At 34.8% G+C, this 26,628-nt stretch overlaps 2 protein-coding genes and 1 long non-coding RNA gene across 5 annotated transcripts in view; 1 reads left to right on the top strand and 2 right to left on the bottom strand.

Annotated features, from left to right (window-relative positions):
- LOC114290407 (uncharacterized) overlaps window positions 1-26,628 on the top strand; it is a 229,157-nt gene that overhangs the window by 94,675 nt on the left and 107,854 nt on the right. The gene's annotated exons all lie outside the window — the stretch shown is intronic.
- Window positions 1,883-3,512, bottom strand: LOC145821006 (uncharacterized). Its single transcript, XR_014363045.1, has 3 exons — window positions 3,384-3,512; window positions 3,202-3,289; window positions 1,883-2,410 (listed from the first exon to the last, which is right to left on the bottom strand). It is a non-coding gene; the product is annotated as an uncharacterized LOC145821006 (long non-coding RNA).
- Window positions 5,617-26,628, bottom strand: part of LOC145822541 (uncharacterized) — a 58,315-nt gene continuing 37,303 nt past the window's right edge. Inside the window, exon 4 of the transcript XR_014363934.1 lies at window positions 5,617-5,881. The gene's annotated coding sequence lies outside the window, so the exon portion shown is untranslated. The remainder of the gene's footprint in view (window positions 5,882-26,628) is intronic.

The following is a 26,628-nucleotide window of genomic DNA, read 5'->3' on the forward strand; positions in this document are numbered from 1 at the left end:
TTTGAAAATCATGATTTGAGTGTGGAATCATATTTTGAATTATGAGTTTTAAGTTGAGTTTTAAAAAGAGAAAATTTGTTTGGCTATGATTTTTTTTGATTTTATATTTTGAAATTTTTTAGATTTATTTTTTTAGGGAAAATATTTTATATTTAAATATTTATTTATTTATTTTAATGTGCACTGTATTTCATACATTTGTGTACTATATTTTTTTTAAATATTTGAAATTTCTTTAATGGAATTTTGAAAAGAGTCTTAAAAAGAGTTTGATTATGAGTTTTGTAAAGAATTTTTAAATTGAGGTATGTGTTTGATTATGAGTTTTGAAAATGAATTTTTTTTTTAAAGCCTCTGATATTAATATTTTATAAGATAAAAGACATACAATATTTTCATCGTAGTTAAAGCCCCTTAACATTTCTATAGAGAAAATTCGGCTCTGAGAAATTTCACTCCGATTCAGAGAAATTTTGACGAAAATTTCTCTGTGATCATACTAGAGAAATTTTGAAATTTTTCTGAGCCGGTGCCAAAATTTCTCTGAGTCAGGCAAAATTTCTCTGAATTGAATTTTTTCTCTGAAAATGTTGAGGGACTTTAGCTAATAAAAAATAACATCTTAAACCTCTCTTACTACACAAAGTTAGAGATGGATGTTTCACTAATTTTCCCTTTTGAAAATAGTTTTTGAATACAGTTCCAAAAAAAAAAATATTTAAATTAAATTTTGAATTATGTATTTGGTTACAATTTGAGAGTGAAGTTGTGTTTTGAGTTTAAAATATTTAAAAAATTAAAATATTTAAAATAAAAATATTTAAATAAAAATTATATATTTAAAATAAAAAATAAAATTTTCTTAAACATTTTTAAATATTTAAAAAAAATTAATCCAAAAAATTTCAAAATACAACTCAAAATACAACTCACCTCTTTTCAAAATTCAAAAACTTTTTCCAAAACTCCTAATCAAATAAAATTTTTCTTTTTAAAACTCAACTCACAACGCTTAAATCACAATTCCATACTCAAATCATAGTTCTAAAACTAAACTAAACGGAGCCAAAGATTTTCTTATATGAGGAAAGAAATGAAACTTATTTTGTTTCAATTAAAAAAGTCATTTTTTGGCTATTTAAGCTGTAAAAACATTTTAAGTCTTTAGTTTCAAATAAAAAGATCATTTTTGGCTATTTAAGCTAAAAATATTTTGGTTGTTTGGTTCTAAGCTAACAACTAAAAATAAAAATAATAATAAAACAAACAAACAAACAAAAGAAACACTTCTATATCAGGATCCACTCTATTTGGCATGAGCTAAATTAAACATATTTTTTTCTAATTTTCTTTTTTACCTTCAGCAATTTTTTTTTTAACTTTTCAAGTCTTTCTAGCCTAGAAAAATATAAATAAAAGAAATTCAAAAAAAGTTCACTAAAAATCAAAAAAATTCAAAACCCACCTAAACTTTCACAATAACAAAAAGTAACTTCTTTTAGCAATTTCCAAACACATAACAACAATTGTATCCCCCATAAAAAAAGAAAAAAGAATATATATATATATATATTAAAAGTAATTGCCAAAACAGCCTTGAGACTAGCACTCAACCAAGCTAAACATTCACATAATAAAGATTTTATCATGCTTAGTGAATTTGACTAAGATTATTCCTAATAAATATGTTCAGAGTTCCACAGTTTTCATATAAAAGAAATATAAGTAGTGTGATAGTAGAATTTGCATAGTGAAATATATATTTATTCCATGTATTTACATTCAAGAGTTGATAATTGCCCAAATGATGTGGTGCATGCAGCAAAAGTGGAAAGAATTGAAGAAGCACGCAGAAAATAAAAAAGATGATAGCCAGTAGGGGTGTCCGTGGTTCGGTTTGGGACGGTTTGCGGTTCGGTTTGGACCCGTCCGCATCTATGCGGTTTAGGAAAAAGTCAACCCGCAACCGCCCGCAATGCGGTTTGCGGTTTGTGCGGATAGGGTTCGCGGATGTGCGGGCGGTTGCGGGCGGTTTGCGGATTGATCTTTTTTTTTTCAAAAATTTATTTTTAAACCTTTTTTTTAATTTTAATTTTAATAACAGATTTAATTCCAAAAATTAAATAACAGATTAAATAACAAATTTAAATAACTAACCTCACAAACTTCTCTTGCGGGTAATTCATTACTTCAGCTTACATATGATACAGTGTCCAAAATAAATGATCAATCTCTGAGATACTAATAACAATTGGGAGATTCTTGATACACCAAATTGCTACCAGTACATCATCCAGAGACTGATGAATGTCAATCCCTGGAGATATATTATGATAAAAGCTCCGTATTAGATCATCTCCATTTTTTCGCAACTGCAAGCTAACTTGTCCATCCCATGCAGTATAAAAACCTGATTTGTAAAGAAGAGGTCATAACCACATTGAAAGAATCACAGCTACTAACAATACAGAAGCTCCTATGATTGAAAAATGACAATGAACGAGGTAGAAACCATCTTCTTCAAGGCAAGCAATGATACATTTAACCATCTTTCACCAACAGTTTTATGGTAAAAATATATTTCTACATAGCAGGTTGATTAATTAGCACATCACATGTTCATGAAAGAGACAGACGATTTGTAGTGATAGGTAATCCGCTGATATAAGTAACTATACTGTTAAAGCATGACAAGCAGATAAAGCTACATCAAGCAGTTCTAAAACCCAAATTGGAATAAAAAAAATGACAAGTAATATATATTTCCCCAAGGTTCCAAAGTTAGTATAAGCCATTGGCATACTAACAAACACTTCCAACAGCAAGACCCCACTGTTTAAAATTCAAAAACCTAAAATAAAGAAACAAACATATATAATGACATTTGTTTTTTCCTCGAAACTCACCATCAAACTTTCCGAAAACTTTAGAACAACAAGCATTTTTCAATGATACACTATTCCTTACTGTTTTGCTTCACTAAACACACGCACAAACAATTATTCTTTTTTTCATATTGAAGAAATCCAAAACAAAATAAAAGACCCCATGATTTTATTTCCATGTCATTTTATTTCCTACATTTATTTTTAAAAAATACAGTTCCTGGTAATGGAATCAAACATGCTATAAGAACCGAAAACCTTCAAATATAGAGCCAACAAACACACAGAACACAGATTGAGAGAGATAGAAACTTACCCGTGAGTAGATCGGTGCGATGAGAGAGTGAGACGATCGGTGCAATGCGATTCAGACCAAAACAAACACACAGAACACAGATTCAGATCTGTTGGTCCAACAAACACACAGAACACAGATTCAGATTCGATCGAGGCGAGAGAGAGAGAGAGAGACAAAGATTAAGAGAGATAGAGGCTTACCCGTGAGTAGATCGGTGCGATGAGATGAACAACGAGAGAGTGAGACAGAGACAGTGATAAGATGAGAGTGATCGTCGATCGGTGCAGAAGATGAAGATGAACAACGAAACGAGAGAGAGAGAGAGAGAGAGAGAGAGAGAGAGAGAGTGATGAGATGAGACTGAGAGAGTGAGGTATAGAGAGCAATTAGGGTTTTTTCTTTTGTTTGTCATAGATGAGGTGAGTGAGATGGTGAGGGATGGACGTTTAGATTTGAAAGAGGGGGGGAAAAAAATTTAATGCGGGCGGGTTGGGCGGGTGCGGGTCAAACCCGCAACCCGAAATTTATATAAAATCCAAACCGCACCCTACCCTAATGTGTTTGCGAAACCACCCACACGTGTGCGGTTCGGATCGGGTAGGGCGGTTTGGGCGGTTCGGATAACCCTACGCCCAGCCCTAGCCAGAAGGAGTTCTATATGATGGTTGCGATTGTTGAAGCTGAAACACAAAGGAAACCAGATGAAAAAAAAAAGTTCCATAATGTTATTAACACTACAAGAAAAAACACATTCGGCGATCAAATTTCCCGACTAAAAAGAATTTGGTCGTTGAAAGTATAGCTTTCAGCGACTAAAAAAGTATTAGTAACCAATTGTGAAGCCTTTTGACGACTAAAAAAATTAGTAGCCAAAAGTCTACAATTGGCGACTAAAAATAAGATTGGTCGCCAATTATATGGGTTTTACCGACTAAAACATTTTTAATAGCCAAAAGTATAGTTTTTGCCGACTAAAACAAATTTAGCAGCCAAAAGTCAACAATTGGCGACTAATTATAATTTTGGTGGCCAATTATGTGGGTTTTACTGACTAAAACATTTTTAGTAGCCAAAAGTACAGTTTTTGCCGACTAAAAAAAATTTAGTAGCCAAAAACTCTACAATTGGCGACTAATTATAAGTTTGGTCACCAATTATGTGGGTTTTACCGACTCAAACATTTTTTAGTAGCCAAAAGTAAGTTTTTTGGCGACCAAACAAAATTTAGTAGCCAAAAATTCTACAATTGGCGACTAAAAATATGTTTAGTAGTGAAAAGTGGTCTTTTTTTAGAGCGAAAGTCTCTTCGGCGACCAAAATTATTTTGGTCGCTAAAAGTTAAATTTTTATTTTTATTTTGCTACTAAATAATTTATTTTTACATAAATTATGTCAATAAAAATAATTATTTTTGTACATATACTTTTATATTAATACGGGTCTATGTACTATATAAATAATATATATTACATATATAATCATGTAGTGTTATAGAGGCGTAGTGGGAAGTGTGTGTTTATGGTGTAGGAGGTTGGTGGTTCGAGTTTTCATAAGAGCGGATGCAAAGCTAATGAATTATTTTTTTTCACAGATGAAACTTTTGGTGACTAAAAATGTTGGTCGCCGTTTGGTAGCTTTTGGCGACTAAAGATTTTGGTCGGCGATTCCTTGACTATTGGCGACTAAAACATTGGTCGGTGAATGTATGATTTTAAAGAAATATAATTGACTATTGGCAACTAAAATTTTGGTCACTAAAGACTTGCTTTTTGCCGACCAAAGGTTTTTTAGTCGGCGAAACCCTCCAAAACCTTTCCCGACAAGGTTTTGGCGACAAATGTAGCGACCAAAATTTTTTGTCGCAGAATGGCTTTGGTGACCAAAAAACAGACAATTGGCAACCAATATTTTAATAGCTAAAAGTGACTTTGAATGGGGCACTGCAAAAACAAGATCAAGTAATAATGGCTCGGGCACAACAGCGGCTGACCATGGTGAAAAAGATGGAGCCAGAACAACAACTCAAAAAAATAAGGGATTGGGTGACAGAAGCAGAACAACGCCATGCATATGGTAACATTCCTTACTGGGAGTTATCAAGTGGCATCCTTGATGAACCAGGGACAGCTGCATGAACAAATGGCCCAACTGTAATCTCTTGAGTTCAATGCTTTTTCTTTTTCTTTTTTTCTTTTTTGGATTGGCAATCTGAAGTTTAATGCTTGTTGTGTGTTTAGGGACCTTAATAGTTTGCAGTGTGGCTTTGAATATATTAGTGTGAGAGTTTAATGTCCCAATTTGTGTGTGGATCTTAATCTACTTATATTTGTTTAAATTTTCTCTTTATAAATTTTCAAATTTTTTTTTTATATGATTAACATGTTATGTTTGATTTTAATTGTGATTGTTATTTTGGGTATGCCGTCATCATCGTAATAACAAAAATGGGGTGGCAGTTTTATTTTAAGTGTACAAGTAATGTAATCGTTTACACAAATTTTTGCACCATTGATCAGATTTTGTCTTGACAACCTGGTTCAAGCCCAAGTCTTCTTGCTTAGAAAGTGAATGAAACCAAAAGCAAAATCAAAATCAAATACACAAACAGTGAAAGTATACCTCATAAATCAAAATCCATCCAGATGCCTGACACAACACCATAACAATTCCTCTCTCTTCCGCATCTCTATTTGTAGACCTCAAATAAAACAACCTCTGAGAGCCATCACGAATAAAACGTTAAAATATCAAATCTGGGAATAGCAAACCTCAGATCAATTTCAATTGGTGCTCTCTCTTTATAGATAGATTTCAGTCTAGAAGCCAAAATGGACGACAAAACATTACAATTCAAAAGCACTATTACTGAGATTCTAGATTCCAGAGAAAAATAAACACAGTTCATATTTGAAATATCTTCTTGTTAAATATAATAAGTATATTATACTTACAAAATATTTATAAAAAAAAAAAAAACCAAAAAAAAAAAAAAAAAAAAGATCGTATAGAAACATATGCATACCATGATCTCCAGACTTTGATGCTGCCACGAGCAATAGCTTTGATGCCTCCGACGGTTGTGATCTTTAATGCTGCCATGAGAGAGACGGTGCGGATGAAAGATGAATAAAGGTGAACCTGGAGAATAGAATTAGCCATTTAGGAATTTTGGTTAATGATTTATGAGGACTTTTATTGCTTATGGGCATGTGCCCTGTATAGATTGTAGGGTATAAAAATATTTCAAAAAATAATAAGGGTAAGTCTCAGTGACCATTAATGAAGTTTGCAAAAATATAATAAATCGCATCAGTTTAGCATAATTACACAGACTCACCTTCTAATAAGGCTAAGAACAACCCAATTACAAAATAGAATAGTTCCTTACTACTACTATTCTTTTGAAGCACGGTAAATTTATGTCCAAAAGTCTTTGACTACTCCTACTCTATTATTTCTATTATCTTACTCCTACGAAAATGAAACTCAAGTCTTTGACTACTACTTCTAGTTTGACATGGTCTGATTTAGGCGGGGTCTTCTCTGCATTTGAACTGCTATTTATAGACAACTGTTAGGTCCCTGTGTTGTCAAATCCGGAGACAAAATCTTGTGTTAATTTAAAAAACTATGTTTTTCTGTTTTTCTGTTTTTGTACTGTCCGCTCGAGCGGAGACTCCTGAGCTCGAGCGTAGAATAGCAGGTCACAGTAGTTTGACAGGACAAGCACAGATACTGGTGGGTGTGATTTTCCGCTCGAGCGGAAACTCCTACGCTCGAGCGCAGCTCTGTTTCTTCGTTTGCAGTTTTTGTTCAGTCCGCTCGAGCGGGCTATGTTGAGCTCGAGCGGAGATCGCGGTTTCAGATTCTTATTTAAAGCTGCTAACGTTGTTTTGTTGGAGACGTTTTTCCTAGATCTGATCAAAACAAACTAGGGTTGAGTTTAAAGTCTTCTTGGGAGATTTTTGAGAGTATTTCTTGCTGTCTTGAGAAGAGTTCCTCACTCAGGATCTAAAATACATACATCAAGGAGTTGGTTTCTTTATATTCAAGAGAGAGTTCTCTTCGGTGGATTCCGAAGATTCTAGCATATAGTTTCGAAAGGTGTTTGATTCTATATGTGGGTGAGGTTGTGGAATCAACTTCAAGATTGATCAGTTCCGAGATGAAGTCGTGAAAAAGAGTTACAGAAGATTCGGAGACAGATTGACTAAGTTGGGTAATTTGTAAGCTATCTTTGTAATCTTTTTACTTCAGTAGTGGATTGATTTATGGCGTTTCGCCCGTGGTTTTTTAATCACAGTTGGAGGTGTCCAATTGTGGTTTTTTCCACGTAAAAATCTTTTGTGTCGATTTATTATTTAATCTGACAAAACAAACAATCTAAATCACTTTCGTAAGTGCTTGTTGATTTAGATTGTGTGTTTTGGATTTTTGGGATTTGGAATATTTTAATCTTGATCTAATCACGAATCACTTAGATTTTCAATTGGTATCAGAGCGGGTCACTCTTTGTTTTTTCAAAACTATAGGAGTGTGATTTTGTGTGATTAGTATCATGGATTCTATTCGTGAAGGTAACTCCACTCATAGACCCCCTTTACTAGACGGTACAAACTATTCTTATTGGAAAGCTCGTATGAGAGCATTTTTAAAATCCATCGATGAGAAAGTTTGGCACTCCGTAATCTTTGGGTGGAGTGAACCTACAATCACCATTGATGGGAGTGATATTCCTAAACCCCTGGATAAATGGGACGCAATTGATTACCAGAATTCGAGTTGGAACAGCAAAGCTCTCAACTCCCTCTTCTGCTCTGTCACACCTGAAGAATTCCGTCGAATTTGCACGTGTGAAATAGCAAAAGAGGCGTGGGATATTCTTGAAACGATTCACGAAGGTACCACCTCTGTTAAAAGGGCAAAACTTCAACGTCTCACGTCCGCCTTTGAAACCCTTTTTATGCGCGACGATGAGACGTTCGATGAATTTTATGCAAAACTCAGTGATATCGTGAATTCCTGTTTCACTCTCGGTGAGAAAATCCCGGAAGCAAAAGTTGTTGGAAAAATTTTGAGGTCCCTTCCCGAGAGGTTCCAACCAAAGGTGACAGCCATTGAGGAGGCTCAGAATGTTGATACCCTCAAGCTCGATCAATTGGTTGGAAATTTGCAGACTTATGAAGCCCACCAAATTTCTAAGAAAAAGCAAAAAGAAAATATGGCCTTCACGAGTGCCCATGAGACTGCAAAACCTCCGGAGACTGAATTTGATTTAGAGTCTGAAATGACGGCTATGCTTACAAAACAGTTTAAAAAATTTTTGAAAAAGAAGCCGAATTTCAGAGCCCCTATTTCAAAAGATAAGAGTAATGACAAACCCAAAAATGTTCCACCAAAATTTGCTCAAACTACTGAAAAAAAGATTGTTAGGGGACCAGGGGTCAAGTGTTATGAGTGTCAAGGCTTTGGTCACATTGCCCTTGAATGCCCTTCGAAAAAGAATCGAAAGAAAGTCTACACTGTAACTTGGGATGATGAAAGCGGGTCGGAGCAAGAACCCGAAGAACCTGAATCTGGAGAAGACGGGGATAGTGCTTTTATGGCTTTTTGGTCCACTTTCACTCAAACTCTTCCAAAGCCAGCGGAGTTAGCTCGTGGTCAGAACTTGCATCATGCTCCTACTTTTGATGGGAGTAACTACCTGTTTTGGAAAATCAGAATGAGGGCTTTTCTGAGAGCCTTTGATCCAGAAGGCTGGCAGGCCATTGAAGAAGATACAGAAAGTGTTGACAGTCCGAGCAATCTGAGAGCCCTTAGCACTATTCGTAGAGCAATTTCTGCTGAAGAACAGCAACGGGTTGTTCGTTGCACAAAGGCTAAAGAGGCATGGGAAATTTTGAGCCAATTCCATGAAAGAGGAAACTCACATTCACCACCATCCAGCGACTTTTCAGTCTTAGTTGCAAGATTGGAGGAGGCAAAGGAGAATGAAGAGCAAAAAGAGGATGATGAGACATCTGAGGATAATGAGGAGATCAATGGCGATGAACTACAACAAGCCTACGAAAAGCTGTACGAGGAATCTTTGAATTTATCCAAACTCAACGACAGACTCTCTCTCAAGCTCAAGACATGTGAGAGTGAGAATGTCAGGCTGAAAGAAGAACTTGTAGCAGCAAAGCAGAATATTGTCAAGATCTCGAGTGACAGGCAAGACTTATGTGGAAAATTACTATCCTCTGAAACTGAAAGGAATGAACTTCTGAAGGTGTATTCCACATTTGAAGAAAAGCTTGAAAGTCTTGAGCTGTCACAAGCCAGATTGGAAGAGATAATCTGTCAAAAGGATGAAGAGCTTCGGGTTGCTAGAACCACTATTGCCATGTGGAACAAAGGTTCAAAATCCTTAGAAGACATCCTCGGGTCTCAACAAATGGGTTGCGACAAAAGCGGGTTAGGCTATGATGCAACAGCACACAAGGGACAGACCTCTACTTCACATGACAAGAAGACTCAAGCAAAGGGAAAATTGAAGGTAGACCAGGCTGATCTCTCTCTCCGTCTACCGAAAGCTGGTAAAATCAACAAAAAGGAGGTAAAACCAGTTTTTATTTGTCATCACTGTGGTAGGTATGGCCACATTCGTCCTTACTGTTTTGAACTCTTTGGTAAGGTGTCTCAAAAGGGTAGAAATTCTAATACTTTTTGGGTTAGGAGACAACCTTACATGTCTAGGCTGAACACCAAGACTAAAAAGGTTTGGATTAGAAAAGAGGATTTGACTTGTTTTGTTGCTCACACTGCTCTAAAAGCACGTGATTCACACATGTGGTATCTTGATAGTGGGTGTTCTCGCCATATGTCCGGTAACAAATCCTACTTCACCTCCCTTGACAAATATGAAGGAGGAATTGTTACCTTTGGAGACGGTGGCACTTCGAGAGTCATTGGTAAGGGCTCTATAAGTGTTGCTGGTCTTCCCAAGCTAGATAATGTTTTATTAGTTGATGGTCTTAAAGCAAATCTTTTAAGCATTAGTCAAATGTGTGATTCCCATCATGAAGTATTGTTTTCTAAAAATAAATGTGAAATTTTGGATAAAAAGGGAAATACTGTCTTACATGGGGTTCGCACATCTGATAACTGCTATGGGATTGTTACAACTAATGATCTCACTTGTCACTCTGCCATCATTAGTAACATTGATTTGTGGCATCAAAGATTAGGTCACATGAATTTCAATGACCTAACTAAGATTGCCAACAAAGAGCTTGTGAGGGGAATACCTAAACTAGGTAAGACTTTGAGCCATGTGTGTGGACCATGTCAGCTTGGAAAGCAAACCCGTGCTCCTCATAAAAAAGTGAACAGCTTTACAACCAAACGTCCTCTTGAATTAGTTCACATGGATTTAATGGGTCCTACTCGCACTGAAAGCATCGGAGGTAAAAGATACATTTTTTTAACTGTTGATGATTTTACTCGATTTTCGTGGGTAAATTTTTTAAGAGAAAAATCTGATACGTTTGATGCTTTCCAGGCCTTAGTCCCTAAAATCCAAAATGAACAGGGTGTTTCCATTGGGCGTATCATAAGAATCCGAACTGATCATGGTCGTGAATTTGAAAATAGTTCGTTTTCGGATTTTTGTGATATGCATGGAATCAAGCATGAATTTTCTGCTCCTATTACTCCACAACAAAATGGAGTTGTTGAGAGGAAGAACAGGGTTGTTCAAGAAATGGCTAGGGTCATGCTCCTTAGTAAGAAACTTCCTCCTAAGTTTTGGGCTGAAGCCTTAAATACTGCTGTTTATGTCATAAATCGCGTGTACTTAAGGCCCGGCACTTTACAAACTCCATATGAATTGTGGAAGGGGTTGAAACCTAATGTAAAATACTTCAAAACTTTTGGGAGTAAGTGTTACATCTTCAAAGATAGAGAGCCTTTGGGCAAATTTGACTCCCGAAGTGATGAAGGTATTTTTCTAGGGTATTCAACCACTAGTAGGGCATTTAGAGTCTATAACCTGCGAACTTCATCTTTAATGGAATCTATAAATGTGGTTATAGATGACACAGGTGCACCTACTCCAGCAACAAATGAGGATGATAATGATGAGTCTCCAATCATGGACACGGAATCACAAAATCAAGGAGAAGGTGTGGACCCATCACAAGAAATGGTTACAGAACCATCTTCACAGGTAAGGTCAAGTCCAAAGAGTGCTCCAAGGGACATAACTCCTGTTGCCCCGGTCACTGCGAGTCCTGAGCTTAAACCATCAGCTAGGGTGAAACTAAATCATCCAGCTCAACAGGTGATTGGAAGTGTCTCGGATCGAATGAAAACCCGAAGACAGATTCGGGATGAGGTATCACATATGTGTTATGTTTCTTTAATTGAACCTAAAAATTTTAAAGAGGCCTTGCTAGATGATAGTTGGGTCAATGCTATGCATGAAGAATTAGGTCAATTTGAACGTAACAAAGTTTGGACTCTAGTTCCCAGACCTAGAGACATGACTGTGATAGGTACCAAGTGGATCTTTAAAAATAAATCTGATGAGAATGGTACAGTTGTTAGGAACAAAGCTAGGTTGGTTGCTCAAGGCTACACACAAGTAGAGGGTGTTGACTATGATGAGACGTTTGCCCCAGTTGCACGTCTCGAATCTATTCGTATTTTGCTTGGTGTTGCATGTTTTCTTGGCTTTAAATTGTTTCAAATGGATGTGAAAAGTGCCTTTTTGAATGGATACTTGAGAGAAGAGGCATATGTTGAGCAACCAAAAGGGTTTGAGGACCCTAAATGTCCCAATCATGTCTACAAGTTAGACAAGGCTTTGTATGGGTTGAAACAAGCCCCTCGAGCTTGGTATGATAGACTTACTACATTTCTTCTTGACAATGATTTTCAAAGGGGTAGTGTGGATAAGACCTTGTTTGTGAAACATACTAAGTCTCATATTCTTGTTGCTCAGATTTATGTTGATGATATTGTGTTTGGATCCACTGCTGAACATCTTGTGAAATATTTTTCTGATTGTATGACACATGAGTTTGAGATGAGCATGATGGGAGAGTTGTCTTATTTTTTGGGTCTTCAGATTAAACAGTCTTCTTCAGGTATATTTGTGTCTCAGTCTAAGTATGCGAGAAATCTTGTGTCTAAGTTTGGTCTTGAGTCTTCCAAGCATGCACGCACTCCCATGAGCACCAGTCTTCACCTCTCCAAAGATTCCTCTGGTATTGATGTTGATCCTACCCTTTATAGGAGTATGATAGGGAGTCTTTTGTATCTTACAGCCAGTCGTCCTGATATTTCTTTCAGTGTCGGTGTCTGTGCTCGTTACCAAGCCAGTCCTAAAGAGTCTCACCTTCTTGCGGTAAAACGCATCATCAAGTATGTTAATGGGACTTTGGGGTATGGGGTTTGGTTTTCCACTGACACTACAGCCGAAATTACTGGTTTTTCTGATGCCGACTGGGCAGGATGTGCTGATGATAGGAAAAGTACATCCGGGGGGTGTTTTTACCTTGGGAATAATCTGGTTTCTTGGCATAGTAAAAAGCAGAATGCCATCTCTCTTTCCACTGCTGAGGCTGAGTACATTGCTGCAGGGAGTTGTTGTGCTCAAATGTTGTGGATGAAGCAAATGCTTCACGATTATGGGATAGAACAGAACACTCTTACTCTTTTCTGTGATAACACAAGTGCCATAAACATTTCAAAAAATCCTGTCCAACACTCTCGCACCAAACACATTGACATTCGTCATCATTTTATTCGAGAGTTAGTGGAAGAGGGCCTTGTTGTTATTGAGCATATTCCCACTGAGCATCAAAAAGCTGATATTTTTACAAAACCCCTTGATCTTCTTCGGTTTGAGTTCCTTAGAAAGACCTTGGGTGTCATGCTCGATCACTAGAGTGTTACCTGTTTCTTGAGTAGGTGTAATTGTTTGTGCCTTATGAATGCTTGGATGTGATAATCTCATTATCATTGATATCTGTTTACTTGCATCCAATTTTTATACACTACTCATGCTGCTTACAAGATCTCATTGTTCATTGGTCATAGCTCATTTTGAGTGCCCATGCTCATTAATCTCATGATCTCATTCTGTACACATCCTTGAGATTAATTGTTGCAGGGGTTTCCGCACATGTGATCAAAGTTCTCTATGGACCACTAACAGTGTTTCTTGTACTTTTACTGTGGAATTGACCGATACTAGCATATCATGGGTGATGTTGAGTCTCTTAACCATCCACCATCTGTTTTCACTTCCACGGTTTCTCCCTCAGTTCCTTGAAGTCCGGGCATTAGGAAAAGGCTACCTCAGAGGCACCAACCAGGCCATCCTTTATAATTTCATTCTTCTCTGGTTTGGTTTCCATACTCTTGAGAGTGAAAGCCACCAGTGAGTGCACAAAAACAACAAAAAAAAGGGGGGACTCTTTGACTGAGGGGGAGCCTCCGCATTTACTCAACAAATACCCCGTGATTCCTAGTGGTTTGACTTTTCACTGTATTGTTGAGTTACTCTTGATGGAGGTCCAGCCATCCGATCACTACTAGGATTAACTCTAGCTCAGTGACCTCTCACGGATTGCACACACACACTTTTTTATGTGAGCTCTCATTTGGGATTTTGAGGTGTACATTCTCATGTAGCTTATGATCACTGATTATATATTTTTTTTTTTGCTATGCTCATGATTTCTAGTGTCGTTTTCTTTTAAAAAAAAAAAAAAGGTGCAAGTTCACACGATTCATGAATTGTGGATGATTTCATCGTGGTATTCATTTGGCTCTGTCTGATCATCTATTTTTGTTTCAGGTCTCACCCCGAGTTTTTGTTTTTTTGGATTGTTTTTAAAAAAAAAAAAAAAAAAAAAAAAAAAAAAAAGGGGTTTGTTTTTGTTTTGTTACGCTCGAGCGGCTTGTTTTACGCTCGAGCGTGGTTTTCACTCTTGCAACAGTTTGTTCGTGTTTTGACAGTTCTGAGAGATGGTATTTTGCGCTCGAGCGGACTTTTTCACGCTCGAGCGTGAGTCTGCTTGCAGTATTGTACGCTCGAGCGGTACTAAGTACGCTCGAGCGGACCTGTTTCATACTTAACTCCCTCTCTTGCCTCTTCGAGGTATTTTTTTCTCTTCCTGTTTCATTCTCTCGATCTAGGGTTGGTCGTGTGGCTGCATTGTGGTCGTTTCTCCTCCCATTCATCATCCTTTCCATTGATTTGCTCGTTGGTAAGTTTTATCCTCTCCTTTTTTCCCGTTTTCTTGTTCTATTTGATTTGATTGATTGTTGGGTTTATAGCTTTGTGGGGTGTTGTGTGTCGTGTCTGTGGTTCTCTCTCTAATTTTTTTCCTTTGTCTCTTTGTCTGTTTTTTTTTGTTTGTGTTTTTTGTTCTTGTGTTGTGTCTGTGGTATTTTGAAGATATCTGTGTTCCTCCTTTACTGGGCTGTTGAGGTATCTTTGTGTGGGTCTTAATTTGGGCTTAGATACATTGCTGTGATTTTCTCATGATTCATACTTATTCTGTGTAATTTCTCTCACATTTTGTGTATTAATTATGAGTTCTTCAATACCATGCTTTCATGCCCTGTTTTTTTTTGTTATGCCCTGTTTTTGATTTGATTCTTGCACTAATGTTGTGTTTTGGATTGTTTTGGTTTGGGTTGGGATTTGGGTTTGCTGCTTTGTTGGGTGTCTTAGTGTCTTCTTCGGTATGTCTGCTCCTGCCCCAAAACGCCGAAAGGCCACCGTTTCACGCCCTACCTTTAACCCTGAGAGGTTTCAGTCAGCCTCTCAATCCAAGTCATTCCATAAATCGTTTGTGACTCGAACCGTTCATTTAGAACGTAATGTTCAGCCCGATACTTTTGAGTCCATCAAAATTCGTCCTTTGTTCGACCCTCTAGGAGGTAACCGTGTTTTATTATTCTCGGGGCGTCAGAATCTCGATTGGGTTCGAGAATTCTACTGTAATATGGAGGGTATTAGGGATTATGAGCCTTCTTTCACCACTTGGGTTAGGTCCAAATCCATTTCTGTCACCCCTGCTTTGATTCGCCAACTACTTCAGATTGAGCAGGGTTCTCCCCAATACTATCCATTTCCTGTACCGGATCGTCCGACTTGTGACTTTGATGAGGTGTCTTTGGAACTTTGTGGTGTTGCCCGTCATTGGCCTAAAGGCGGTTTGATTAAACAGTTTGAACTTCTTCCGGAGTTCCGACTGCTTAATTTGATTGTCTGCGCCAACATCCTTGTCACCACACATTCTTCCGAGGTCAAACAAGACCACGGCTTCATTCTGTCCTGTATTGCCAATCATCGCTCTATTGATCTTGCCTCTCTTATTGTCACCAAAATGATCAGTGCTCATGGCCATTCCAAGCTTGGCCTTCCTTACGGTTGCTTGATCAACCGACTTTTGTCTGACCTTGGGGCTCCTACCCTCGATGATGATGAGTTTGCCTCTCCCTCTCGCCCTTTCACTAAGAAAACTGTCTCGCAGAGTCGGGCTCATGTTAAGGGGGAGTCCTCTAGGGCTGGTCCTTCTACAGGTACCGCTGCTGGTCTTGCTGAGGAGGCTGAATATGATGCTGCTGCTGCCGGGGGTGAGGAGAATCCTACTCCACCTGTTCCATCTAGCTCGTTTCCTGATCAGCTTCGCCATTTTGAGGAGGCCGTGACTCGGAGGTTAGACTTTCTTGATGCTCGCTTTGACGTCTTTGATGGTCGTCTTGGTCAGCTGGAGCAGACTGCTGCTCACAATACTTCGCAGCTGGATCACATCATTTCCTTACTGACGCTTCAGCCGCCACCTCCTCCCTCTGGTGCTTGATTTGTTGCTTTCTTCATTCCCGGTCAAAAAGGGGGAGAGTTTGGATCCATATCTGCTGCTATCTGCTGCTGCTGCTGGATATTTGCTGACCCATGGATATTGTTGATATATTGGTATATTTTGTTGATGGTTCTTGGATATTGTTGATATATTTTGTTTCGTTTTGTCTTTTGGTTATGATACATGGATATTTTTTGATATTTTGTTCCGTTGGTTCTATTGAATGGATACATTTTGTTATATTCTTATATAGTTCCACAAGTTTTGGTTTTTCTGGTATGTTGCTCGTTTTTTCACAGGTGATTGGTGGATGATGAATTGACTTGATGGATCGATATATGGCAAGATTGGAAAGTTTGTTTGTTCATAGATTTGTTTTGAGTGTGTTAGTATTAGTTTTTGAATCTTGTCTAGTGCTTGTGTTTAAGGATTTTTGTTTAGAGAAGTTTTGTCCGGGAATTGACAAAGGGGGAGATTGTTAGGTCCCTGTGTTGTCAAATCCGGAGACAAAATCTTGTGTTAATTTAAAAAACTATGTTTTTCTGTTTTTCTGTTTTTGTACTGTCCGCTCGAGCGGAGACTCCTGAGCTCGAGCGTAGAATAGCAGGTCACAGTAGTTTGACAGGACAAGCACAGATACTGGTGGGTGTGATTTTCCGCTCGAGCGGAAACTCCTACGCTCGAGCGCAGCTCTGTTTCTTCGTTTGCAGTTTTTGTTCAGTCCGCTCGAGCGGGCTATGTTGAGCTCGAGCGGAGATCGCGGTTTCAGATTCTTATTTAAAGCTGCTAACGTTGTTTTGTTGGAGACGTTTTTCCTAGATCTGATCAAAACAAACTAGGGTTGAGTTTAAAGTCTTCTTGGGAGATTTTTGAGAGTATTTCTTGCTGTCTTGAGAAGAGTTCCTCACTCAGGATCTAAAATACATACATCAAGGAGTTGGTTTCTTTATATTCAAGAGAGAGTTCTCTTCGGTGGATTCCGAAGATTCTAGCATATAGTTTCGAAAGGTGTTTGATTCTATATGTGGGTGAGGTTGTGGAATCAACTTCAAGATTGATCAGTTCCGAGATGAAGTCGTGAAAAAGAGTTACAGAAGATTCGGAGACAGATTGACTAAGTTGGGTAATTTGTAAGCTATCTTTGTAATCTTTTTACTTCAGTAGTGGATTGATTTATGGCGTTTCGCCCGTGGTTTTTTAATCACAGTTGGAGGTGTCCAATTGTGGTTTTTTCCACGTAAAAATCTTTTGTGTCGATTTATTATTTAATCTGACAAAACAAACAATCTAAATCACTTTCGTAAGTGCTTGTTGATTTAGATTGTGTGTTTTGGATTTTTGGGATTTGGAATATTTTAATCTTGATCTAATCACGAATCACTTAGATTTTCAACAACAATTTCACTGATCTTTTGGTAATCGTCGGAAGTGTTGAAACTGCTTCACCCGCCTCCATGATTGATCTCTATGTCTTCCTCTTTGCTGGATGCTTCCCTCCGTACTTTGAATTCAAATTCCTTCAGTAATCACCAGTATAACTGCTTCCAACTGCTCCTTCCTTCGGCATGTTTACATGTTGAATTTTCTTCCCGGTAGCTCCATGTGTCCTCTAGGACCCGACTAGGATTATGTTCCTGTGTCTTGATTGTCACGTGTCCTTATTTTATTAGTTGATTTAATTTAGATGCCTACTGAAAGGCATATGAAAATTTTAACCAAAGTAGTGGGACACAATCTATGTCGGCTTTCTCCTCATATTCTAATGGAGTCGGTTAGAGTAAGCTTTCTTTGAAGACCTTTTTTTACGAACATTGAATGACATGAAGTGGCAATGGCTGAAAGGATAGGACGTGCTCACATACACTAAAAGGACCTCAACATGGACAAGACGAGACGCGGCATATTTTGTGCACTCATTCCCCTCGTGGCATACATGGCCTATCACGCAAGACCAATCCCATGCCAAGGCAATTTTAGGTGGAGTTTGACAATTACCCTTTTCTTGTAATTAAAAAAAGAACTGATGCCAGACCAATCCTGTGCCACTAGCCAAAGGATGTCCATTTCTGAATACACTCTGACTCTGTTTAAATCATAAATTTGAATAAAGATTTGTGGTGGGAAAAGGTAAATGAAAGTGAAAAATGACGACAAAAAAAACTAACCTTTTTTTTCGGTTACTTTTTTTCTTCCCTCTTCCTTTCCTTCCATAAATCCCTACTCAAGTTCAGCATCCACATTCAATCTAAAACTTCCTGCAAAACTGTTCCAAGGAGATCTTGATTGAAAAGTGGCAGTGAACCCATTTCCAAACAGGCCCAGAACTCCACCATGGTCTTTGTAGCCCACACTTTTAAGTATTTTTTTTATTTTATTTTATTCAATTAATTAAATATTTATCTTTTCTTTTGCACAATTACTTACTATTATAATATTAGTGTTTGCATCATCAAGAAAAATTTATTTAAGTTTAATAGTTCACATCACATAATTTAAAAATTTTGTGTTTTGTTAAGTGGTGGTGCTCTTGTTTTGAATTTTGATTTAAAAAAATATTTTGATCTCAGCACAGCAAGCATAGGTAAATATTTTTTTTCCTATTCAATTAATTAAATATTTATCTTGTCTTTTGCACAATTAATTGCTATTATAATATTGGTATTTACATCATCACGAAAAATTTATCTAAGTATAATAGTTTCCCAAATTCATTGGTTGCTTACAGGATACTTTTAACTATTCCGGTTACAGTTGCATCGGGAGAAAGAAGCTTTTCAAAGTTAAAAATCATCAAAAATTACCTTCGATCAACCATGTCACAAGAAAGATTGAATGGATTAGCATTGTTATCTATTGAAAATGATTTTGTAAAAAAACTAGATTATGCAAGTATGATTGATTTATTTGCTTCTAAAAATGTAAGAAAAGCGATGATCAAGTGATACAGATTAGTTGTTATAATATAATGTTAAGTATTTTTTGTGATTTTAATACAAATCTTTTGTCCTTTACCTTAATTTTTTTTTTCATTCAATAAAAAAAATGTGAAGGCCCCAGAAATTTAGTAGTTGATTATTGGCTTTGGGCCCCGAAAATCTCAGGACCGGGCCTGAGAATTATAATATGAATTTGATATTATTTTTTCTAATAATATACATTAAATCATATGAATAATTATGTACAATGAAAAATGCAATATTAACATTTTTGATAAATAAAATATATGCACATTAAAATATGTACACATCTTTTAAAAAATGCAATATTTACTAATCTTAACTAAAAAAACTGTACAATAAAACTTCATATAAAATCTAAATTTGGTAATATGAGACCGGAGATTCTGCAAATCCTGCACAAAAATATATATATATATATATATATATATAAGATATATGTAAAAATTAGTTTGCTAATAATAAACATTGATTAAATTAAAATTTTATGTTTTTAAAGTGAGCCATAATTATACATATGCATATTTTAACTAATAGACTACAATAATAATATCACTATGCTTGGTTATCATTTTTCAAAAACATTTTTTAGAAAATTCTACTTTCTTGTTTTTCTTGTTTTTTTATTTTTACTAAATTTTTAAAATATTTTGAGCAATTTTTTTAATTTTTAGACATACCTAACATAAATATACCTAAAAAGTAAAAAAAAAATTGAAAAAAACCTTTTAAAAATTCACTAAATACCAAAAATACAAAAAAAAATATAAGAATTCAGTACATTTTTTGTATTTTTATGTATTTATTAATTTTTTAAAATATTTTTTCACAATTTTTTTACTTTTAAGATATATCTAAGTAAGGTGCATCTAAAAAAGTAAAAAACTGTTTAAAATTTTAAAAATATTCACTAAAAACAAAAAAAACATGAAAACTAAAAAACTCATTTTTCAAAAAACTTAATTCAAAGAACTCAAACCAAACACACTTTGGTTTTATAATTGGCTTATTATGTAGAAAGACACAAAAGGTAATTATTTTGATAATTTTTTATAAACAAAGTAAAAAAATTAAAAACTTACATATTGACATAGATTAACATAGTCCATATCAAATGTCACGTTCAATAATCTCTTCAAATTGTTTTAATGCAATTTTTGCCATAGATCTATGACAACATTAAATTACAAAAAATAAGATGGAATTGACAAAAAATGACGTACATAAATAGGTGTCGATAGAGAATAATCCAAAAAGTTTATTCTGAACAACACAAAGTTATAAAGCAATCTGCAAAAAATATAAACGAAGGAAAATAATAGTCAATTTTTTTCTCCAAGAAATCTATTAACATAATTTTTTCTCTTTTACTTTTTAATGAAGAAAATAAAAAATGTAAGTAATAATGGTACACACAGAATAACAAAACAAAAACCCATATTCTTGGAACACTTGCAGTAAAAAAGATTTGCTATAATTATAATATGAAATTCATATTTTTTTTAAACACACACAGAAGTAAGCAAACAAATCATTTTTTTTTTTTTAATTTTTTGTAAAAACAAACAAAAGCTTGAAAAGGTGAAACATGAAAAACCCCAAACTATTTAAGTCTAAGTCTAAGTCTAAACAATTAAAGTTGGTAAGACAAAAAAATGGAAGACACTCATTTTATATGATTTTTTTAAGAGCAATGAATTTTATTTTAAATAAAAAACATAGAAAAACACATCCACAAAATTAAGCAATCAAACAACCTAATTTTTTAGCTACATTTTAAATATTTTTTTTTATCCTTTTGAATTCAGAAACCGCACACAACTTTAAACTTTTCTATTTTCTTCAATGGGAATTTTTTTATTTTTTATTTTATTTATTTTTCATATTGGGCAGAATCAAATCCTTCAAGTTCCAGACACGTCCATCTACGCTCTCAACATTTGTATATTATTATAAATGGTTAAAACGCTGATTATATTAACAAATAAATCAAACCAATAATTTAAAAAAAATAATAATTATGAACCCTGATTGTATTAACAAATAAATCAAGCTAATAATTTTTTTTCTATAAATTTTTTATAGAAAGTATTATTACACAAAAAATTATGAACACTGATTGTATTAACAAATAAATCAAACTAATAAAAAAAAAATTCTATAATTTTTTTTTAATAGAAAGTATGATTACCAAAAAAAAAAAATCCAAGACACTCATTTTATATTATTTTTTTTAAGGGAAATGAATTTTATTTTAAATAACAAACACAAAATTAATTAAACAAACAAATCAAATTTTAAAATACTGAATTTATACACCCAAAAAAAAAAAAAAAACAGCTTAAAAAAGTGAAATGAGAAAAAATCCCAAACTATTTAAGAACATTGAATTTTTTAAACACACACCAAAAATATAAGAACACAGTTTTTTTTTTTTTTCCTTTTTTAAACACACAAAATGAAGACAACAAACAAATAAATACTAATTTTTTAAGTAGACACGGAAAATTTAAGAACATTGATTTTGTTTTTTTTAAACACACAAAGAAATTTTATGAACATTGATTGTATTAACAAATAAATCAAACTAATAAATTTTTTTTTTTCTCATTTATGGGTTTTAATTTCCAGTGCAGTATATCCTGACGGGTTGTTTATGCTATTGTTTCCATTTCCTATTGAACAGTTATTTATGCTTTGGCCATTGAGAGGCTCTTTTTGGATCAATAATTTGAGGGAGGGATTTGTGATGAGAAGAAACAAAAATGAAGAGAAAAATGACTGAAATAGAAGTTAAATCTCTATTTGAATATTGGATTGGTTGTAAAAAAAAATTAAATAAATATATAATTAAATAGATAAATTAACACTAAATTTTATTTTAAATAACAAACACACAAAATTAAGTAAACAAACAAATTTAATTTTAAAATACAGAATTTATACAAAAAAAAAAAAAAAAAACAAACAAACAAAAGCTGAACAACAGTACACCTACAGTGTCAGATGATTAGTCCATAAGATTTGGCAAGTGGTTTGTGGCTAAAATAGCCACAAAAGATAAAATAGGCTATTTTAGTCACAACAAACAAAACATCACATCTAACTTATAATTATTACACTCTTCTCTCACAAAAAAAGTCAAACAAGCCAAAAAGTCCTTCCCAAACCAAGTTTTTTAGCCCAATCTAAAGTAGCCAAAAAATTCAAAAAGTCAACCCACTTCCCAAACGGAGGCTAATGTAGTTGATTAGTCTTTCTCCATCAAATAAAAAAAAAAAGGAAAAAATTTGTTTGAATAGTTGAATAGTGTTTTCCCAAAAGAGAAGGAAAAGTTTGTGAATAGAGAAGGAACTCAGAAAATGGCCAGCAGCAGCAGTTGTTTTTGTAAACGTGGAACCGCAGCATTTTGTGAAACGTGGGTAGTGAGGGTTATTCAGTTTGTGAATTAGTAATTTATCATGCTACCCTTAATTAGAAACTGATATAAGTGTAAAAATAATATAATTATTTACAAAGTTAAGGTCATTTTAGGAAAAATGAAAAAAAATTTCTAAGACAATGGCTTCAAGACTCCAAGAAAGTTGTTCCCTTTTAATAATAGAATAAATAAATAAAATGCTATTTATTATTGAATTTAATTTACTTCTTTATTTTACATTATATAATGTTAATATATTTAAAAAATAATAAGAGTTGATATGATGTATGAGAAATCATATAGAAAGTGAAAAGTTTAGTGTGAATTATTCTGGTGATCAAACATTTCACTTCATGCACATGATTTTTATTGTATGAATGCATTTATGAGAAATTAAATCAAAAGACGAAATAAATTCAGTGATTAATAAAATTTCCCTTCAAAAAATCACCCACTCTTGATTTAAGTATTAAATCACCTCCACCACCACTGAACACCCATGTTTGAGACTTCGGCTACATAATTGTTCGTATTAGAAGCTTCTATTTCCACCCAACTAAAATATTGAGTCAACAAAATTAGTACATTTTTTTATTACAATTTTACCTCTTAATCAATCAAACAACCACAAAATTTTAAAATACAATTTCTCAAGACACAACTTCACACCACCGTCGCCGCCACAAATTCCACCACCAAAAACCCCCTACCGCCGCAAGCCTTCCTCTCTCCCACCATCGTGAAGCCCCCTTCGCCATGAAATCCCATTGTTGTGAAGCCCCACAACAACGAGTCCCTCTTTGCCGTGAGCCCCCACTTTTGCAAACCCCCCCTAACTGCCACGAACTCCACCACTAATCTCCCTCTTGTACATGATCTAGCTTTCCCCTTCTCTCTCTCCCCCCCTAACCCTAACCACCACCAGCCAACCATGGTGGAAAAGGGGCTGGGATGGTCGATGATGATTGAGGAGGGCCAAGGTGGTTCGGACAAAGTGAGGAATGAGGTAACAACAAGAAGAGAGGGTGGAAGAGGGGTTGGGGTGGTCAAGGAACAAGGCGTTCATGGCAATAGACAGCTGGCCAACAATGGTTAGGAGGTTAGGGGTTTAGGTCTGTAGGTTAAAGAGGATGGAAGTATTTTTAGCATGGTGGGTTGTGTAGTGAACAAAATATTAAATTTCAAAATCATTTAGTGTGTATGAATGCTTTTGGCCGCCCATGGGCCGCGGCCCAATTTTATACTCTTATCAATGTGAATGTTAACATGTCAATGTGAATATTCACATTGTCAATGGGCCGGACCGGGCCCGCCCCGGGCCACCCATGGGTCGCGGGCGAGTTTCGCGCCGTCACGGGACGAGGGCCAATTTTACACTCCTATTAATGTGAATGTTAACATGTCAATGTGAATATTCACATTGTCAACGGGTCGGGCCGGGTCGGGCCCGCCCTGGGCTGCTGTCCACTCTTATCAATGTGAATGTTAACATGTCAATGTGAACATTCACATTGTCAACAGGCCGGGCCGGGCCCGCCCACGAGCCGTGGGCGGGTTTTGGGCAGTCACGAGGCGCGGGCTAATTTTATACTCCTATCAATGTGAATGTTAACATGTCAATGTGAATATTCACATTGTCAACGGGCCGGGCTCGCCCCGGGTCGCGGACTGGCTTTTGGCCGCCCATGGGCCGCGGCCCAATTTTATGCTCTTATCAATATGAATGTTAACATGTCAATGTGAATATTCACATTGTCGACGGGCCGAACCGAGACCGCCCCGGGCCGGCCATGGGTCGCGGGCGGGTTTCGCGCCGCCACGGGACGGGGGTCAATTTTACACTTCTATTAATGTGAATGTTAATATGTCAATGTGAATATTCACATTGTCAACGGGCCGGGCCCGCCCCGGCTCGCGGCCGGGTTTCGGGCCGCCCACGGGCTAATTTTACATTCCTACCAATGTGAATTTTAAAATATGAATGTTCACATCATTAAATTGCTAATCGTTCAAAAAATATTTATAAGGGTATCAAAATTAAATATAAGGGCATACGTGTCCAAGAAAATAGTGTAAATCAAGAAAATGGACTTTATGGAATAAAACTATACATACATGGGACTAAATGGGTTAAAAAATTCCTTCATGGACTTCTTGGATTAAAACACTTATAAATTGGACTTATCAATAAAAATCCCTTTATTTTATTTATTTTATATTTTTATCTCTACCTCTTTGTTGCTCATATTTAAATATTTATCATTTTATTTAAATATATATATAATCCTTTTGACTCTTGAGATTTAGATAATTGACAAATGATTAAAAATTAAGAAAAGTGGGAGGGGAGAATTGAAAAGTGACACATAGGAGAGAGAATTCATAAGAATTTAGTATTAAGAGTTTGGAGAATTCTACATTTGTTTATATATATAGTATAGATTGGCCTAAATAGTATAAGATTTTGCATTTTTGTATTTTAGGGTCTAACATGGTATGTGTCAGTTGATAAACATTTGTGAATTCTTTTTTAAAAAATTATTAAATATAAAAAATATAAAACTTTAGTATAATTTTTACAAATATTTTATTTTTTTAAGTACATCTAAAAAAATGACTATATATAAAAACAAATTCAGCAACAAAACACACACATACACACACACGAAAAAAAATAAAAATAAAATAAAATGTATTTTTAAAATTCAAAACTAAATAGAATAAATATTGCTTAAGTTAAAAATAATTTATTTTTAAAATTTTTGGACTCACTACCACTAAATCAAATTACTACAAAATTCTAAAATATATAATTTCTCAATATACAACTTCACACACTTTAAGAAGTCAGTAAAAAAAAAAAAAAAAGTCAATAAGCCATATAAATAAAGACAAAATTCCGTTCCCCTCTCTTTTATATATATATATATATATATATATATTTTTAGAAATTAAAATATCATTCCCGAACACTATGGGTGTGTTTGGATTGATTTTAGGATATAAATTTAAAAAAAAAAAAACTTTAAAAAAGAGTTTAAATTTTTTTTTGATTTGTTTAGTTGTATATTTTGAAATAGTTTTGGAGTATGTCAGTTTGTAATTATTTGATATTTTGTTATAGTTAATTAGATGTGTGAGAGAAAAAGTAATTAAGAATGAGAGATGAGAGAGAAAAAGTAATTGATTGATGTGTAGGAGAGAAAAAATGATTTTAAATTTTTTTTTTTTTTCCAAAATCATTAAATCAAACAAAATTTTTAATTTTTTTTTTTCAAAATTACTAACTCAAAACCAAACCAAACCAGAGAAGACCTTTAATCTCTTTTCACCTTATATCTTAATTCAAAAATGAAAAACACTACGAAATTCACTTTCTAAAAGACTTTCATTCACAAGTGGGAAGCCTATTTTTTCTTTCTTTCTTTTAAAAAAAAAGGAAAAAGGAAAAACATATATTAGCATCTATATATATATATATATATATATCACCTTTGAACAATGGCGGAGCCAGGATTCATGTGATAAATTTGACAGCCGTTGATGGATTGAGATTTATTTAATTAAATTATTATTAAATATTATTTAATAGAGACTAATTGGACTAACAAAATTATATAATTATATGAGAATAAGCTCAATTAAATATTATTTGTACAAGTTTCATTGTTAAGAAGGTCAATGAGTAAAGATTTACAGATAAGCGGTAAGCATATCAATATTGTTAGGCCCATAAAATTTCACAAGTGACTCCAATAAATAAATTATAAGAACTCATAAATATATTATATTCTTTCTCTAAAAATTTAATTATTGTTAGTAATTTTTTTACTTAATATGATTTCATACCAATTAAATAAATTATATTATTTGTTTATCACAAGATTTTTTAAACATGTGATTACTAATAACTTTTAGGAGTTTTCTTAAGTGTGCAAGTGCACACCATGTGCCACTTACACAAAAAGTGTAAGTGTAAGGTGTAAGTATAAGTATAAGGTGTAAGTGTAAGGTGTAAGTGTAAGGTGTAAGGTGTAAGTGGGTTGCACATGGTGTGCAACCTCAAAAAAGGTGTAAGTGTAAGGTTTAATTTTTTACAAAAGGTGTAAGTGTAAGGTGTAAGTGTAAGGTATAAAGTGTAAGGTATAAGTTGCACACCATAACCAAACCCTAACTTTTAACATGAGCCGGATTAACATCT

The sequence above is a fragment of the Camellia sinensis genome, chromosome 3 (genome assembly GCF_055761805.1).
Source record: "Camellia sinensis isolate YWXY chromosome 3, ASM5576180v1, whole genome shotgun sequence".
NCBI classification, from domain to species: Eukaryota; Viridiplantae; Streptophyta; class Magnoliopsida; order Ericales; family Theaceae; genus Camellia; species Camellia sinensis.